Source organism: Puntigrus tetrazona, chromosome 6 (assembly GCF_018831695.1).
Source record: "Puntigrus tetrazona isolate hp1 chromosome 6, ASM1883169v1, whole genome shotgun sequence".
Classification (NCBI taxonomy): domain Eukaryota; kingdom Metazoa; phylum Chordata; class Actinopteri; order Cypriniformes; family Cyprinidae; genus Puntigrus; species Puntigrus tetrazona.
The window spans coordinates 1,167,434-1,188,027 of NC_056704.1; positions in this window are offsets into that span (position 1 = coordinate 1,167,434).

Below are 20,594 nucleotides of genomic sequence, written 5' to 3' on the forward strand. Positions count from 1 at the left end.
ATCAGCGACTTCTCTATACTGGTTCACCTGTTCATATTCAAACTTTCGGGTTCTTTCAGGAGAAAAACATTACTGGTATTTAATATGCAAATATGGGCGCAGCGATATTGTGTTATGTGGTTATTGTATAAAGCAAATATGACACGAAATCAATGCTATAGTATTTACTGTAACTCATATATTCTGATGAAGCTTACTGCTCCCTGTATCTTTAGTATTATAAACAAGCTTGATTGATGTCCCTTACCTTCTACACAAGGCTTTAAACTGTAAAATGTATATTTACATATAACAAATACTGTTTCAGTCATCTGGGTCAAAATAGGCCATCTAATGTTAAAACTGTTCATGGTGAAGAGAAATTTAGAAGATATTGAAACCTAGTGTTAGACCCAACTCAACCGGTGCTGCTTGATCACTGGTGCCAGAACATCTCCATCACCGTCTCGGCGCAACATAATAACTCTGCTGTTTCTTCTGTTCCCCTACCAGCTGATCAATCATGCTATTTTTAAGCCAGTGACTTTGAAGTACGTGATCATTTTGTTGTGCAGCTACAGACTCACAATGTTTGCTACACCGTACCCGCACGCGTTAAGTATTATTCAAGCTCGCGTGTTCAAAACTACTGAAGACATGTTGCTGCTATCTCAGTGGTTTGAAGTCTGATAGTGCAGAACAGAGGCAAGCTACATATATGAATGAATGACTATATAGCAGCAGTCACACTGAGCATACTGTGCTCTCTGACTCATATACTCTCATGTTTATGTCTTCATTGTTCTATCAATTTCATTGTATGCTGGCTGAATTTTGATAACTGTTGAGCTAAGTATTTACTGTCATTTCGTGAAAAAGTGACACTATTTACAAACTAAGATAGCTTTATGAAACTGAAAGCCAATTCACAAGTATTTGTTTGCTGGTTGTTGTGATAAGCTTAATTGACAGTTCTGTGTATTATGCTATTATGATATCTTTATAATATTTCTTTAAAATAAACTATATTATTTAAAACAAGCAAGGCTTATTGCAACTACTTTGCTGCCTGGGTCGTTACATTTTTAATGCTAAATATATCATATCTATTTATTTAGTTTTATTTAATTTCAGCTAATTGTGTCATTAATAACTTTTGCTCTTTATTACAATAAGGTAAAAACTATTTTGAACAGCTTATTCTGTCTGTTGTTGCTGTTATTTCAAGTCATTAGGCACTTTGTGACTACACGCATTGTCTGTAGTGTGGCACCGCCTGCTCTCTGCCTGGTATGCTGGTGAAACAGTCGTGTGAAACCACAGGCCAGCGCATAAACTCGCGTGTTCCATTACTAACTCGCGTCGTTTCCTTCGAGGCGGGTACGAAGCCACGCATCAACACTTCTGTAATGTAGTATGACGTAATATGTGCATCTTGACAGTAATCGAGCTTTGTGAAGATCTTGTGTCTTCCATCACAGCTACTATCTTCAAGCGAAATTAGGCTGTCGGGGTATGTTTATTTTAATAAATCATCCCTTTATAACCTGTATCAAGGCTGAACTAACAATAGCCCAGCTTTATTTATTCGACCTATTGTTTTAATCATTTAACAAAAAATCAAGATTTAACATAAATATTTGCCATTAGTATTACAATAAGCTGTATTTGCTTTATAATACTGTCATATATATCTGTATTATATCATGTGAACAATTATTCATTATGTTATAAGCAAAGAACGGTCGTACAAAAATGAAAAGGACAGCATGTTTTCCTCACCCCCAAGCCATCCTAGGTGTATTTGACTTTCTTCTTTCAGACGAACACGAGTTTTTAAAAGATGCATTCTGGCTCTTCGGAGCTTGGTAATGCTGGCGGATAACGGTTATTATTTTAAAGCTCCATAAATCAGATATGCTAACCTACAAAACTAACCTATATGCCTTCGGGCATAAATCGATGGGTTTTGAAACAAAAATGTATAGTTTTCAAATTATTTTCTGAAATAAGAAAGTCATATACACCTAGGATGGCTGGGGGTGAGATATATAGGTTGTAATTTAATAGTTATATTTTATTAATAGTTATATTTAAAAAAAATAATAATAATAATAAATAAATATATATATATATATATATATATATATATATATATATATATATATATATATATATATATATATATATATATATATATATGTAGGTACTTTGCGGTAGATTTAAATCAATTTAAAGATAATTACTAAATTAGTTAATTCATCCTTAGACCAACGTAAGACAGTTAATTAAATAATAAATTAATAAATATTTTAATAAATCATTGAATAATTAAAGTAGCATCAACAAAATAAAATTAAATATATAAACCTTAGTAAATTCATGAAATTAAACTTTAAGATTTTGTTGGACAACCCTAATAAAGTTCATTTAAATGATGTGATGTCAAGAAAACAATAAACAATAACAGTATTGTCTGATTATTTTGTCCTTGGCTTTAAGCTAAAACAAAGCTACAGTACAAACAATGCCTTTTGCGAATGAGTCAAAAAGTCAGTAATGAGTCCGAATTGGCCTAATGACTCACCGAATCAATCAGAAAATACCGATCGGCTTCCTTCAACATCAATCTGAACCCATGACCTTGGCACCTAGCATTATACTTTATCGCTGATCTTTAGGAACGTTCAACGGCTGCCGCAAAGCAGCGAATTGTTTTCACCGTGAGAAACCAAATGACCGAGGTTGAGGCTTTCCCGCCATCTTACTGCCCAGCTCCATTACTCAGACCAGCACAGGGCTGTGTTACATTTAACAGTGCTTTTCTTTGTTTATAGGAAGCATGCACAGGAGGATAGCACAGACATGCGATTACTGCTTCATTCACGTACAGAGATGGAAAATTAAAAATACAAATAACGCGTCTCCACTCAAATGGTAATCACGCTAATTACTCTGGTTTGTGAGCAGACAAAGACACACTCGGCCTGTTTGTTCTCTTTGATGTTCTTAATATGTGTTTTTGTTGTGATTTCATTAAGGTTCTAATGAGATTAACATTTGGACTCTTTCAAAATAATAAGGCAGTCTTGGGCTGAATAGATGTATTGAGTCCTGTGTGTGTGTGTGTGTGTGTGTGTGTGTGTGTGTGATGGGAGAGGGTCAACAGTTCAGTGGCGTACTAACAGAATATCAATGTTTCTGGGACCCGTGTTAGTCTCCGTAGAGAACGCCGAAGATGTCTCTAATTAGTGCCTTGCAGGAAGCACCGTACACTTCCTAATACAGTTTTCTAACGACATTCCTTCCTGATAATTAGCAGTAAGCGGGAAGAATGTATTTTGAGATTTATGGCGTGGTTGGAGGCGAACAGAGTTTCTGAGAAACGCGACAAATGCATTTCTGGGAATTCAAAAAGGATGTTTTGCTCAGTGAAAAATGACTGATGAACACACACATCTTTGTGATCTTATTACGCCGTTCTGGGCTGAATGTAAAACTGACTGTTCTTCTTGGTTATTTCTTTTAAATTAAAATCTATGTTGTAGAGTAGAGTTTGTTTTTTTCCACCTCCAACCTAAGATGCTGACCTTCAGAAAAATGTTATGTTTGTCAATCTCCAGAGGACGAAGTACATGAGCCGTTTGATTGAATTTTTCATGAAGGGAGGTTTAATTATTATTATTATTACTATTTATTTTTTTATTAAATTTTTTTTTGCAGTATGTCTAAATGCAGTTTAACTTTTACATACATTTTTTTTTTGGCTAAATCACATCTTTCCATCTTTATTTGACCTTCTAATTCTAATTCTCTCTACTCTAATTCTATTTATACGTCTACTACTATAATATTATTCTGTCATATTTCTTGTTTCTCGTCATGATCTAACTTTAAAGATGTTTCAGCAAACAGCACTGATGCATTTTATTGGTATGGATTATAGATGTTGTTTCTGTTGTATATGCCTGTCTTTTACACCCAGCAGGAGTTCAGCCCTCACACGTTTATTTCTGCAGTACATACAAACAGAATGAGGAAAAGATCAGTTTTATCTTCAGGTATATATTGAGGCAAACATATTTAATTATACACTACATAAATAAAACTAGGACCGAGAATGCATGCGTCTGACTTGTAGCAGTGAGCTTGTAATGGGTCAAATGACAGTATATTAAGACATTATTTTTACATAACGATATTTTTTTCTTAGAAGGTGCCTGGTTCTAAGGCGGCGTAGCAAGTAAGTCTCTGCCACAAGATGGCGGGACAGAAATTAATTGATGAAAAATGAAACTGGAATTGTGACGGACTTTAACAAAAACACACATATATGTAGTAGATGCAATGGATAAAAAAACTAAGGGGCCTTGAATAAGCCAATTAATAGCATCCCAGTAAACATCCTATGGCAATGTCTTATCCCTGACCAAAAATAGTCATGGTGGAATGTAGACATAAATATGCAAAAACATGCAGCTAACAGAATATGTCCTAAAAATATAGTGCACGAGACTGAACTGAATGCGGAAAGTGAAGTGTACCCTGAGAAGTGATTGTGTTGCTGTCATATTTTAGAAGCATCCAGTATCAAAATCATCTGCAGGCGTGGGCCAGATATTATTGCTGGCGATATTACGGGCCACCTTTAGCTGACCACTGGATGTCTTTCATAGAAGGTGTAGTAGTTTTCTATATTTCTATCTCTTTATGTGATTATGCTTCTATCTCTGCGTACCACGAAAAGAAATATTTGCAGAGCTGTGGAAGTCATAGGTTACTTGTAGGGCATGTACTCTTAACGCATGCTGAATAGACAACCAGACAATGGATATGTTAAAGAGGTATGGAAAGAAGAATAACGAAGAGAGTGTGATGTATGGAATCTGTTAACCACAGTTAAACGTACAACATTGTGACACAATTGTGTATAAATGACAGAATAATACATAACCAGAGCAGCAAGACCCAGGAGATTTAGAAGTGTGCAGCCGAGCATCTCAGCTTTATTGTGCGCCAGTAAAGTCTGATTTTGAGAGACTTTAGCCTAGCCACAACCAAAGCAACCCCAGAATGCATTGCAGTGACCATCTAGAATGATCAATGGAGTTGCTGTCAAGTGAAGTTTAATGCTCAAGGTCTGAGAATTACTTGGATCTCGACATTGTTTGTTGTGTCATAGTTAAATGCTTTGCTGAAGGGCACAGAGTACTGATATGTAAGTCACTCTGGATAAGCGACAACAGACAACAATTTATTTAACAGTATGAATACTTGCAACCTGGTCTCATAAAAATATGTACTTCTGTGCACATTTTGTGCAACCCTTTTTTACGTGCCTTACTAAGTCCACTGAGAGTCGCTAAATTCAATACGTGAACCCTGGCGTGTTTTTATTACGTTGATAGAGTTATGTATTGCGACTGTTCAGAATTTAAATATCCATGGACAAAGCTCATTTTTGATGCACAGGGTACCCCTTTGCGTCACTTTTCGACGCGAAGGTCGAAATCGTATCTCTAGATTCTTGGGAATTTTATCGTTGTGATTAAATTATGTATTCAGTAATGATATTGCCATTATTGCACATTTATTGGGGTGTGGTTTTTCAATGTAAATAGTTGAGAACACATTTATGAGCGCCTAACTCGAAATACTAATAACATCAAACAGGACTGTAAAATATAGTTCTCACTAAATTGCATTAATACGTTAATAATCTAGAAAGTAAAACTACCTAGGTCTTCATTTTTAATTGGGAAACTTGGTCTAGATCGCATTGCTTTTTGTTACCGGCTCCTATGGCGATGTCAACAGCATGATGATAGATGAATCTAGTTCGACAGATAATTATGTCCGCTTCAATAACTGTTACTGTCACTTATGATACTATGTTTTGCAGGCACGAAACACTCTGTCCCAAAAGCCACATTAAACCCTACAATTAGTCTGCTTTGGAAATGCAACGCTCAATTAGGACACATAGTAGCGGCTGAAAAGGTGTCACTCGAGAGACAATGAAAAATAGGCCATCTTTTTTGGACGTTTGACTATTGCAAGACTGCGTATGTGCCATTTGGGACAGACCCATATAAAGAGACTGCATTAAACATAGATTGTGTAGTAATCTAATGTACACAGTTCGTTTCATGCATCCTATAGGCCTTGAGATAAAACTGTTGTTTGATTGGCCAGATAAGGGTATTTTTCCCCACACGTTTTTTTGTTTTTTCTTTTGATTGGCATGACACAGTTGTCATTTTGAGTGGCTGAGAGGCCCATAAAGCATAAATCATGTTCTTTGTCTGAGCCTTTGGAGAGCAAAATCCATTAGAATGAAGAGATTCATGTATTCCCCTCCCCACTCCAGCAATATAGCACATTCCCAGCTAAATTATTTAACCGCAGTGTCAGAACGTGACATCTGTACACTTGAAAACGAACACAAGACACTTTCATAAGCACAGAACACGTTTCGTATTACTGGATCTCCGAGGTAAAGAATAATTACGTGCTGTTGTGATGCAGTGTATAGTGTTTTTTTTTAATAACAAGTTGGGATTGAACTAAATGTAATAGCTCAAGGCTGTACTGTGGCTCCATCGTCCTTAGGGAAAGATGTGATGGTGACAGAATAAAGAGATACAGGAGAGCACGATGATTCTAATGGAAATAAGCAACGATTTGATTTACACATGTAAGAGTCGTTTTTGATGCTAAAATGCTTTCTCGTGTGTGTCCCAGTTTAAAGCCTGAGAGCTCGCTGGTAGGTCGGTTTCCTTGAGGTGGCATCTGAGGCCTTGTTTAGAGGATGATATTTAAAGAATTATGATTGCTAACTTTGCAAGAGTTGGTAGATACATAGACGAACTTTAAGTCCAAGCGTTTCCGAATCTCCTAATGATTTCATAACTTTCCTCCTAAATTTGGAACGGCGTGAAATAGTTGTTGATGTGGGAGGTGTAGGTGCATTAATTACACTTACTAAAAGAGCAAGGATAATAATAAATGTTTTTTGGTCTTAAAACGCAAGCTTTTACTTGATTTGAGAGATTTTTTAATTAGATATTGTACATTATTTTGCTCATTCAGTGAATTGTTTGACAATGCTGATTACCCAGGAGAATCTTATAAAATTGCAAGGATGTCGGTCTCTTTGAGCACCGTTCCCAAGTCAGAAGATTTGTTTTGGTTCAGTACTTGATTTTTCACAGGACGAGCCGTTATAAATCATCGTATGTTTGTTGTTGAGAGAGCTGAGCAGATGTTTTTGTAAATGTTCATTTTGGAGCATTTGCTTTGAAAAAATGGTACGTTTTCTCTCTTTGTTTGGTTCATTTTATAAACGCACAGCAATCCCGCTCGTATCTCCGCCAAAACAATTGCTCTGATTGACTGAACGAGACCCTTTGGCTGGTAGGAAATCTACAGATGCCGAGTAAAGATATATCAAACGCTAAGTTCTAAACGAAATGACGAATCCTTTAAGCTACGAAAGTTATTTCCTCTGTTGTTCTTTGATTAACAGATATCACAGCGGCTGTTTATTAGGTTCTTTGGCTGCTGTAACTTTAAGAACTGCCGCTGCCGAACGTTACGCGGATCTGACATGCACACCCATAGTTTCTTTCACGCTTCGGTATGAAATGAGAGTGGCTACAGTGTACGCTGCCATGTTTTTGCATGCAGTTGAAGATCATGCATTACGAGCACAGTATAACGCTTGACAGGACAGGAAAATTAGTTTTTTCAGAAGCAGCCGCTGTACACGGGGTGGCCGACCCTACCCTTACCGTCCCATATTAATGCGTTCATTTAATTGATGCACACTAACCAACACAAATGCACACACACACACACAGAGATATGCATGTTTTTATTTAGTCATTTTACAGATTTATTCTTGTTTTGTTTATGTATTATGTAATAATTTGTTCCTTATTCATATGATGGACAGTGAATTGGCAAAACTGTGCAAATCACACCAAGCTCATTTAAATTTGAATTTGAGAGAGAGAGGAGATTGTAGACTGTGCTACACACACACACACACACACACACACACACACACAAACTGTCCTGTGACTGATACTAGATCGCTACGTTATATGATGGTAAACTCGCGACTTGCTAAACGCAACTTGTTTAAATGCATGTAACACACACAGCACTCACAGTTGACTCTCTCTATCTCAAATAAATGCTATAATTCATAAATAATACACCTCTGTCTGACGTGAAGTGCCAACAAGCTGTAACTGACAAAAATAACCATCATTTTTACCCATCCGGTCGAGTATTGCGCTGCAAAGAGCATTACTAGTTATAACTTGTCTATAATGGAATAATCAATGGCTAGCCATGCATTGAAAATCCATTGATTATCTTTTACAAAGTACCCAGACACGTAGTTTTACACTATCATAACAGGCTAATGCTAGCTAATGCAGTAAAAGTCACTTTAAAGCTACATTTATCATCGTGCGTCCTGATGGAAAACAAAGACTTATTCACTAAGAACAACGATAAATTACCAGCAGATGACAGCAGACGAACACTCGTTAGCTCAGCAGCCATTACAAAATAATTATTCTAACAAATTGTACTTTCACTGCACTGAAGTATAAAGTATAGCACATTACAGTAATTAGTCAAATTATAGAAATTAGTCTCATGTCACACAATAAATAAATGTGCCCAGACACCAACAGCCTCTAAGGGTGAATTATTGAAATACTAATGGTATAACAATTAAGTACTGCATTTATATTTGTATTTACATTTATATTTACATTCTTTTAAAGTTTATCTTCAACTATAAAAGCTGCTAAATATAAGGGATGTAGTTTTGTTATATTCAGGATGTAGCTTGAATCTTATCACTGTCTATCATGTCGTTTAACAGCCATGTTTGTCATTCCTGGAACGATCTACGTGGAGGGACGGTCGTCCTGCACAAACAAACCATTTCTCCAAATTGTATCGGAAACCAGGAAGCAATTGGGCACGCGATCAATTGTGTTGGGACATATTTCACCTGAAGCCGATCTTGGGAAGCCTACTTGGAGTGTGTTTAAGGCCTCCGTCTCGTGTTTTCTTTTTCAAGCCGTCTCTGAAAGTCTCAGACGCACGAGAACGCCTTTCATTAGGAGCCCCCCCCCCCGCTCCTTCATGGCCCCCGAAATGAAAACGATAATTAAGCACCCGTTTGGTACCTGCCAGGCTCAGCTGCTCACGCTTAGCTTTTCTGAGCAGGAGGATTTTTCACTCGGCGCTCTTCAGATGCACGTTTCCTCTGCGCTAATCCTTTGTGGGAATAAGGCCGTGTTGTTGTGTTTGATGTTTTTAAGGCTGCGGCTCTCCGCCTCTGTGCCGAATGTCAGAGCGCTCCTCATTATCGGGTTCCTGCGAACTGAGAAGATAACGTAAGAGAGCGCTAAACCTGAGGCCCTGATGGAAGACACATTAAAGGAGTCCTATCTTAAGGAATTAGATGATGTACGGCGGATTCTCTCACACCTGATTCTAGACCTGCAGCGTTTATGTGTTGATATTGTCAACGATGGCTCTGGGTGGAGAACTCATTTTTTGAAGTGTAGTTGGGATGATAGCTTATAGCTCTGTGACTTACTAAACACAGCTTATGCCATGCATTAGCTGTAAAGCAACGCTTTTTGTCTTGGCTTTGTTTGCAGAATATACTCACTCAACAGTTTTCACAGCTGTGCCGTGTTTAAAGTCCTAAAGAAATGACTTAAACAAATTTCCTGGTTTGAATTGTTTTCTGTCGAAATATTAAAGGTGGTTGTGCTTTTTAAAACAACAACAACTGTTGTTAGTTTATATTTATATCACTATTGCAATTTGACAGCAGATTATTTCAATTCTAAATAGTTTTTTGTTGCATAAACACACATATGCCTAACATAACATAACATAACATTTTATTTTAATTAATTTATTTGTATTTGTGTTTATATATATATATATATATATATATATATATATATATATATATATATATATATATATATATATATATATATATATATATATATATATATATATATATATATATATATATATATATAAATTTATATATATTTTATATATATTTTATATATATATATATATAGTATACATTTAATTTCTCATTATTTTATAATATATTTATACCATGTATAATTTTAATTAATTTCTTTTAACTATATATTAAATTTTCTGATGCATATTAAACCAATTTTTCTCTGTTAAAATAACTTATTTATGGACAAAAAGCTACAAAATGCAGCTTTTTTCAGCACCAGAAACAGGACGTTTGTGAACTGTAACGTAATATTATTGACCTATCTGTACCATGCATGCATCAGAAGGATTTTAACATGCTCTTACTTCATCCCCTTTGTGAAACTGATAAAACCCTTGACCCTGACCTTTGACCTTGTGCGCTCCTGCAGTAAGCAGAAAGTAAATAACACATGAACTCCAACTTTACATACGAGTATGCGGACGAGTGTGCGTGTGTGTGTGTGTGTGTGCGCGCGCTTCTTAATCAGGATGGAAAACTCCTTGACAGATGCTGAATGCTGATTGAGTTACACAGCCACGTTTGACTTCCATTGTTACGTGATGAAATTCCTTCTGGCTCTAATTATGAATATGCAAATGATAAAAATTGTGTTTTGCACACACACGAATGTACAAAGCTTCAGCAGTAGGAGGCAGGGAAGCAACAAGCCGTGCACGTCATGTGTGTGTGTTTGTGCGGTCCAGATCTAATTAGTTCTCATTTAAGGTGCAGCGGCTGGTTCAGGAGAAACACATTAGAGGCAAACTTTTAATCTGAGCTCTGACCCAAGAGACAGAGAGATTAAACTCGGGACAGCAGGCCACCAAACCAACACACGCATTAATGAGAGACGAAGAAAAAGAGTGAAAAGACAACAGGACACACACACACACACAAATTTAAAGAAATAAATTGCCTGTTTTAGAAGTGATTTTATTGGTAAACTGATTGATTGATTTCTTTCTTTCTACATTATTTTTATAACAGTTACAAACATTTAATCCTAGCCCAGACTCTTGAAAATTTAAATTAATTTGTGATTCAATTATTCATTACATTTTTTTTGTTTGCTGTACCCCCTTTGAAAGCATTTTTTGAAGTGCTCTCCGTAATTATATTAATAATTGCAATTATGGAGGTGATGATTTCAATAATTAATTTACAGAAAAGAACTTAATATCATATGCATTTTCGTGATTCTGATGTCTGTCATTTGTCACGTAGCAATAAACAGATCCAACTTTTCAATAGATTTAGTTTTTGTTTTAATCAAGCTCACACATTTAGTTTTAATAAAGCTCATTATGGCGGGAATCGATTCTGATTGGCTGTCAATGTTTTTTATCGTTCATCAGCTGGAAAAAAAGTGTTTCGTGATATTGTTTTTCTGTGCCTTTGTCATTATAGTTGATGTGTGGAGTTTTCAGAACTATATCTTTTATAGTTATTGTTCTTGGTGAATTAAAATAATAATATAATAATAATAATAATAATAATAATAATAATAATAATAACAAATTTCTGTATGCAAAATCATTTAATTTAATTTAATTTAATTTAATTTAATTTAATTTAATTTAATTTAATTTAATTTAATTTAATTTTATTTGTTTTACTTTAAGTGAAATATGACCCAGGGATGTTCTCAAGAGGCTTTGCCTGTTTATTTCGCATCTATACTTAGATACATGTTACATACGTTATGGTTAATGCAGGTCTAAACAGTGCCAGACGAGTGAATAACAGCAGCTGTTCCCTATGGCCTGTCTCACATATGCAGTTTATTTTAGCATCCACATGAACGGATTAGAGCTTTCACACCGCATATGGAAGCATGCTTAAGCTGCCCATAAAAATATGGCCCAAATGCACTATAACTCTATTTAACTCCAGTCTTTTGCAATATAACTCATTTTCAAGGAACATAAAATACTAGAGCAACCTACTCAAGTATTGTGTAATAAATACGTTTGTACAATACAACAACATAAAACATGTCCACCAGGATCAACAGTTAAAATAAATTAATAGAAATAAGAAGGTGCAAGAGTTGAGACGAACAGCAGGTAAAGGCTTCATGACACATATTTTGACATAGATAAATATAGTTTCAGATGTTCATATTTAAAGCTCTGAAATATGTTCACAAACTCACATAGAAATATAACCTATAAAAAAATGTTACCACGTGCGTGAATTAATATGTTATTTACCCGGCAATGAAATTAAGAGTACAGCATCAGAGAATGGCGTCCAAGTGGGCAAACAGGGAAAATATGCCTATTTTTTTTTTCCTCTGGGATAATGTTTAGTTATAATATACACGAGCCTGCTGTAGCCAGCTATCCAAACCAAAAGCCAGATTAGCGGTCTTTATTGTACCTTACTGTGAGCTTTTTGCCGTTAGCTGGTCCTAGATGATTTGAGTCTGTACAGGTCCTCCAGTGAGGTGGTGCTCCAGCAGAAAGCATCTCCAGGTGCCCGAGCCATCCATCACCGGCCTGTTTTGTGGTCTAGTGGTAGATTAAGGGCGAGAGGTTCACACGCCTCCACCACAAGCACAACACCACACCCTCCGTCAGGAACACGGCTCTAATCGCTTTTGAAGCCTCTCTTGCAGTCGAGTCCGATTCATTTCTGCTGCGATCAGTTGTGAGGGAGTTTCACTGAGGCCTGGTAATTGCTTTCTTCTTCCATCTCCTGGAGAGAGAACGGCGAACGATTAGAGCAGAAGTTCGAGGTCTGAACACGGCCAAAGGTTTGAGCACAACCCTCGAACTTGTGATCAAATCTTTTACGTACTATCTGCTGTGGGTAATGGCTTTGGGAGTCGGGGAGTAGTCATCTAAAACTCTGTCATTATTTACTGAAGTTCATGTCACTTCAAAACCATATGAAAACACGAGGAATTTCACATCTTTTCTGCTTTGTAGTAACTCCATCTCTCGTGCTTCAAAAGAAACAAACGCACCATAAAGTGCAGTATTTTGTAGAATACAATCATTATAGTTGGCTCCAAAAGATCCTGTTGCTTAAATGTGTGCAATTCAAGTCAATATTCTGAAATTATAATATAATGGTTAATGTGGACTGGAAGTGGAAAATGCCATATATTCAGATGTATGTAAAGTGCATAATTATTCAGTGGGTTTTCTTTTATAGGTAAAATGGGCCCAAAAAAAGAGAGGATTTAACACTCTGAAAAGTTAACAATTATTAAATGCCCATCAGAAGGATGCAATACTACTTGCAAAATGAAGGCACGATCATTGGTCAAGTAATGCTCATGGGGCTGTAGGGTCACAAAAAAAAGGTTGGGAAGAAAAGATAACAGGGAGAATTTAAGAGATCAGGACAGAATATAAAATACAATATATAATAAGAATACTGACTTGCCTAATAATTGGCCACATAGTCCAAAGCAATTTATATGCGCAGTATCATAATGTGTTCTAAAATTAAGCCATTTTTTCTCATTCTGTTCTGAAACTTAAAATGACATCATGCAGCTAATATGATTGATATATTTTTTTCTTCAAGTGTATTCTTTTTCTGTAACTCATGTCAAATGTCAGGAATTGAAATTGAGAAATTGTTCGTGGGCACTCCACCCCGGACTGTGTTTCTCTGTTTGGCTCCAAGGACTTTTATGTTGAAATATATGCATTCTACTGTTTCTGTGTTTCGCGTTCTTCACCCTTGTTTGTTGTCATAGTTACTAATTAACTCCTCCCCATTGTTATGTTATCTTGTGTACGTAAGCCCTGTTTGTGTTTCAGTCGTTGCTGAGCGTCGAACTTAGTTCCCACAAAACGTTTTCCCTGTGTTTCTTAGCCTAGCTTGCCCACGAGTCTGCCCCAGAGGCCTCATCTGCCCAAGAGTCTGCTATCAGGACCACAAACCTGTTCCAGGACCCCTCAATGTGTTGGCTTTTGCCATAGAACCCTCTATGGTTATCCCCAGAGACTGCAGAACCCCCGGGGGTTTCGGCTTGTTCTGTAGATCCCCCATGGCTATGAAGGCCGTCCACTGAGTCCTCATCCTGCCCTGTCACAAACATGTGGGCTGCCTTTGAATCCTTGTCCTGCCCTGTCACGGCCATAGAGGCCACCGGCTGCAAAGGCCGTTGTTAAACTTCTGATCTGCCTGCTCATCCCTGGAGAGTCCCAGCTACACTGTGGAGCGGCTCTGTGGTCCAGATCCATCAAGGTTCCATCCTTCAGGGCCACCATGGTCCCTTGCCTTAGCTGCCAGGCCCAATATGGACCTGTTCCTTCATCACGCCACAGTTCTACCTCCGACTCACCTCCCGGTCTCTAGTCAATCCCCAGTTAGGAGCATCTGGAAGCCGCTCTGTAGGTTTGGTTATGTTATGTTCACCAGCTGGAGTGCCCACGAACTTCATCAGGGGGCACTCCACCCCGGACTGTCAGTGTTCCTCTGTTTGGCTCCAAGGACTTTTATGTTTAAATGTATGTGTGTATCCATGTTTCTGTGTTTCCAGTTCTTCGCCCTTGTTTGTTGTCATAGTTACTGATTAACCCCTCCCCCTTTTACATCCTTATCTTGTGTACTTAAGCCCCGTTTGTGTTTTAGTCATCGCTGATCAGTGTCAAACCTAGTTCCCACTAAAAGCATTTCCATGTGTTTCTTAGCCTAGCCTAGCCTGTTTTCTGTGTATAAGCTTATCTGTGTATCGACCTTTGTCTTGACCTGGATTATTGCTCTGTTTTGCCCCTTTTACCAATCGCCCGACCCTCGCTCTCCTGGACTATTCTTGTGTTTAGCCTGTATCATACCTGTTTGCCGTTTTCTCGACTCTGGCTGTTTTGACTACATCCTCTAATAAAAAAAAAAAACAGCGGATGATTCTGACCCCGCATCAGACCCCTTTGTAACAAAGAGAATGGTTATATCAGTTTCTTGTTGTTTTTGGAGATTAACAGATGTGAAACTTACTACTATTTTCTACTATTTTTTATTTTTTTATACAGTAGCTCTTATACTGTATTTTTACAGTCTTTAAGTCAGTTAGAAACCGTCAAAGCCTTGGACGCCTAAGATAACTAAGACATGATCCTCGATCAACATTTTTTATTGATCCTGGATCAACACTACTGTCCAAAAATATAGACTTATCCCAGTCCCAGTCCCTGAACCTAACCCTACCCAAAATGTATTCCTAAAATTTGTGGGAAATGATAGCTGGTTATCAAGGGTGTAGTAACACCAAACCCTCATCATATGCCTACAAACAGATTATTGAAAAATCATCCCTCAAATCTGATTGGTTGATTGGAATGTTGTTCCAGGAACATCCTGTACTTTCATGTTCAGAGAAAAAGACAAGAAAAGAAGAGAAAAACAAGAGAAAAAGAGAGTGTGATGTGCTTAAAATAAACTCCATAATTGAATATTTAAGTCTTGGCTATTTTCCTTTTAAGGATCTAATTGAAAAACACTTCATGTGGTGCCAACAGTGCATGTACTTTGCAACACATGATTTGCATAAATATCATGCTACTCATGAATAAAAAACAAGGGAATAAATAAAGCAGTCAATAAATTCACATCCTCGTATGCAGAAATTCAATTGTTTCGACGTTTCTGATGTGAAAGTACAGCTGATAAAATTTCCTCTTAACACAGTAAAAGTTTAAGCTTAACTTAATGCGTTGCTCTGCCAGATCAGGCTTTATAATAGTAATGTTGTATCAACAGTGTGGCATTGTTTAGCCTTGAGTAATATGCATCTGATGGGGTTGTAGAAGGGATGATCTATGGTTTCAAAATTCCATGCTTCACTGCTTATGTTACTGCATATATTTTCTTTACTAAGGGCACCATCTAGTTGATTTTGCACAATTGCACATTCGCACTTGTGGATGCATATTGTGTCTGAACACCTGAGCAAGGAAAATCTCTTAGCACACACATCCGAGTTTAGGATGTGCAGCGTCATTTAAGACAGATGGCGTTTATATGCAGTTAAATGAAATGCAATAAAAGCCCAATCACTGTTTGAACATGAAAGGTTCTGGGCAAGGCTTATATCAGTCACTCAAACACTGATTTAGAGCGAGTGACCAGCAATATATCTTCATCATGGCTGGAGGAAGCAGAAAATGAGGAGAATTTCCTTCCCCTTCAGGGAGCTTGTCTCTTAGCGGAGGGTCCCGATCACAGCAGATGGCCCTATTAGGCAAAAAAGAAGGATTTATTTGGGACTCCATCTTGAAGAAGGACGAAAGAGCCATGCATTGAGAGAGATTTCCCTTTCTTCATGCTTTCAAAGGCCTCTTTCAGTTAGCTCACGATTAGCTTCACACTCATTTTTTTTTCTTTTATCAGGACTGCCGCTGGAACTGCATAATTCAGAGAAAAAGAGAAGAATGTGACATTTATTGGTGACGGGTTTGAATGGAAGAAAAAGAGCTTACTGTCACGGATTCTGAGGACTCGCACTGACAAAAACGTTCAAAACTTTGAATAAAAACTTATTGGAATCTGAGAGGGAAACCACTGTTTTAATCTGTGGCAATAACCTGGATCCTACTGGTTTTAACCAAGAGCACAGCTGTCTTAAAGGATATACACATATGAGAGGTTATACATGTGTCATCTTTGTCTTGTGTATCGTACTTAATCAAGGATTGGGTTCTGTACATCTCGTGTATGCCCATTAGCCTCACAAGCCATACTGCTGATAGGTATTGAAATTTGGGAGGTCGTCCGGGATTTGAACCTGGGACCTCTTGCATATGACCGTACCATTACCTGGTGAGATTTGGTTGCAATAAAGAGATCATTGTGATCACCGTGAGCTGTGTTTGACTGCAACCTTTGATTCGGCTGGAGTATATATAAATAGAAACATATTTATAACATTTATATTACATTGAGTCTAACAGCAGACAAGCCCCTTTCAACAGAGGCTAAATTCAGGAGGGAGACCAACCATTTATATCGAAATGTTTTTGACGAAGTGCAAAAAAAATACATTTCATGTCTTCCAAAGACAATATTTTAAGGCTAATTCACACTGAGTCAACTTCTAGTGGATCAGTGATTTAACCCTGATAGCATTTGGATGGTGTCTCTTTATTGATCTTAGACGTTTATAGCAATGTGTTGTGATTTACTAACAAACCCTGACATGTTCGGACATCATCACAAACTGTTGCCATGGCAATGAGCCTAAACCTCCTAATTGAAATGGATGTGTGGGAGCAACAGAAATAACAGGCCTGTCAATCATGTTGTTTTTATAGTGACCATGTTAATGTATTCGGTTCCTTAGTTAAGAAGATAAAATAATGTGTTGGGTTTGACAATTTGTGTGGATGTCGTTTCATATTTCTCAAAGTTGTGAAATGCAAAACACTAAATAAAAATATATTTTTGCTGCTGTAAAGGTGTCAATCAGTTAGCTGTTTTGAATGGAATGATGTTAACCTTTTTTGCATGCACAGAACCTTCTGCGACATCTACACATTTAAAGGCAGATGACACACACACACACACACACACACACAGATGTAAGTTTGATGTGGCCAGAAACTGACAGGTGTGTTTCTCAACATCAGACATTCAGAGGTTGGTTTGTGATTTTATAAAGCGTTTATGTGTGGGACAGCTTGAACCTGCTTTTCCAACACAAAATCTCTTCCAAACTGTAGGCGGCATGATCATGCTGCCTTAATTGTTTTGTAAAACATTTAGGAATACATTATTTCACCCAGTATTTGTGCATGTGCTAATTTGATCTCAGCATCACTACAGCATTCGTTTCTGATGACAAAAGCTCTGTTTGAAAACTCTTTTGTGAGGCACTGTACCAACCTATAATCTAAAGTGCTGGGCTAAATATAGACAAAACCAGCAATTGGGTTGTTCAGATCCAGCAGAGTTAAATGTTTAACCCAACCTTCTGGATAGTAACCCAACCCCTGGTTCAGTCCATATTTCACTCAGCACTGGGTTGTATTTAACCCAAGTGTGCCTCACACTTCCTGGAAAGTAAAGCCTCTTTGATCGCCACTGGTGGCTGGATGCAGTACAGGTAATAAAACACAGTCCTCTACATGTAAACGAATGCGAGTCGAATCAAAAACAAAAACAAACTAATTATACTTCAAAATCAAATCAAAAGTATGGTTTAAGGTAGTTGTTGTCACACTGATATATGTTCAATTGTTTTATCTGTGATTTAAGTTTGATTTAAGCTTGTTATTTGATGTTAAATGAGGCATGCCGTTATGGTTGATTGGATCTGTGAAAGTTTGATACTGTGCTCAACCTCATGTCACTTCTACACAGACTCTGACTCCAAACGAATCTGTAGTGCACATTACTCTGGCTCCAAATGAAACTGTAGTATGTGAGAATCTCTAGTATGTAGTCTCTAAAATAATGAATCTCTAGTATGTGGATTCTGACTCCAAATGAATCTGTAGTGTGCAGACTCTGGCTCCAAATGAATCTCTACTGCACTGACTCTGGCTCCAAACGAATCTCTAATATGTAGTCTCTGGCAAAAAAATTAATTTCTAGTATGTGGATTCTGACTCCAAATGAATCTCTAGTGCATGATCTCTGGCTCCAAATGAATCTGTAGTGCACTGACTCTGTTTCCAAACAAATCTCTAGTATGTAGTCTCTGGCTAAATAATGAATCTCTACTATGTGGACTCTAAATCCAACTGAATCTCTAGTATGTGGATTCTGACTCCAAATGAATCTCTAGTGCACAGACTCTGACTCCAAATGAATCTTTAGTACGTTGACTCTTGTTGTCAACAATATGTTATTGTTGTAAGATTTCTATAAAAAAATTAAATACATGTTTGCATTATAGTAGAAATGGATGATAAACATGCATTCATATTAAATGAAATATCAAGCACTCTGAGTGTGTTGTTCATCATATTCTTATTCAAATAAAAGCAACAGGACTGAATCATTGAATCATGTTTATCAGCATCACAGACTCAAGAGATCAGCATATATCACAGGTGTGTGCACGATGCATACATCCTACATCATCTACCCAGAACGGCTTCAGTAGAAAGAAGAGTATGGATATTTTCTTAAAAAGAAAGCATGGATTCGCTATAAGAAGCACTTTTTATCACGGACGTGTTTGCTTTATTTGATGACTTTTGGACTGTTGAACAAAAACACCCACCAATTCTAAAGCTTGGAAGAGCAAGAAAGATTTTCAATATAACTCTGACTGGATTTGTCTAAAAGAAGAAAGTCATATACGCTTTGAGATAAGTAAAAGATGGGTTCATTTTAATTTTCGAGTAAACTAAACCCTTTAAAATTGATATTGGAACAGCATTTATCAGGGCATGTAGATCATGAGTTTTGATTCGTCTTTGTGAACTGTGCCAGGTTTTCAGGTTTTCTTTGTCTTTTCTAGTATGACTGTGTAGTTTATGACGTGCGTAAGAACCACAATGCAGTTCGTTAAGATCGGCTCTTAAGGCTCGCACCTCTCTGTCAGGCGAGCGCGTATAATGGGAACTTGGCTCATGTTGAATTTGAACCTTTTCCAGCAGAAATGTGGCAGCGTGACAGATAATGTGCGGTTTGAAGTTTGTTGGTGCAGTCAGCAGGACCACCGCGAGTCATGCTGAGATTTCCGGAGCGTTGATAGTCTGCCCTGAGAGAAAACATCCCATCCCATTTCATTTAATGACGGTTTGAGGGGCATCGTAAACACGGGAACAACATCACTTCCCTCATTGTCCGTTATCATTCCCACGCGATCAGTCCAGCTACTGTTTTCCCATTTCCTCAAAGCACTGATCCGGACGGATCTAATGGAGGAACAGATTAACCCGTATGAAAGATTGGAGAAAAGTTTCCTTTGTTTGTTCTTGCTTAGTTTCTTGGCAGGAACTTCTGGAATATCTTGTTTTGAAGTGTAGGAGAAATAAATCAAAGACTGCTCATGCGTAACGGCGTTTGACAGATGGCAGGGGATGTAAATGAATGATCAATCAGTCCTGTCAAATGTGATCGTGTGTCAGGCGACTTGCGGACTTGTTCGCATTTTATTAGGGACTGCAGGAAGAAGGAACCTGTCTTGTTCAGGCAGTTTCTGACTCTGCACCGCTTGCCATTTGATTCATAGGTTCATAGGATTCATGGAGCATGATTGTACATTCTGTCTGGGACGTTTTAAAAAGTTGCATGTATTACAATATTGTGGAAATATATTGTGGATCAACTAATTAATACACTTTTCGTAGAAATGCGCTTATTTCAGTTTTATGTTTATGTGATATGTGACTTTCTTTCACAGCCAGCTTTTTAAAATATAAAATAATTAAATAAAAAGTAGTGGTGCCAAACTATTAATTACATCCAAAACAAAATATATATAGAAAAAAAAAAAAAAAATATAAATATATATATATATATATATATATATATATATATATATATATATATGAAATACACACGCATGCAGGATATATTTTGAAAATATTTAAGTATATATTAAGTATATATTTTTATTTTACAATTTACATTA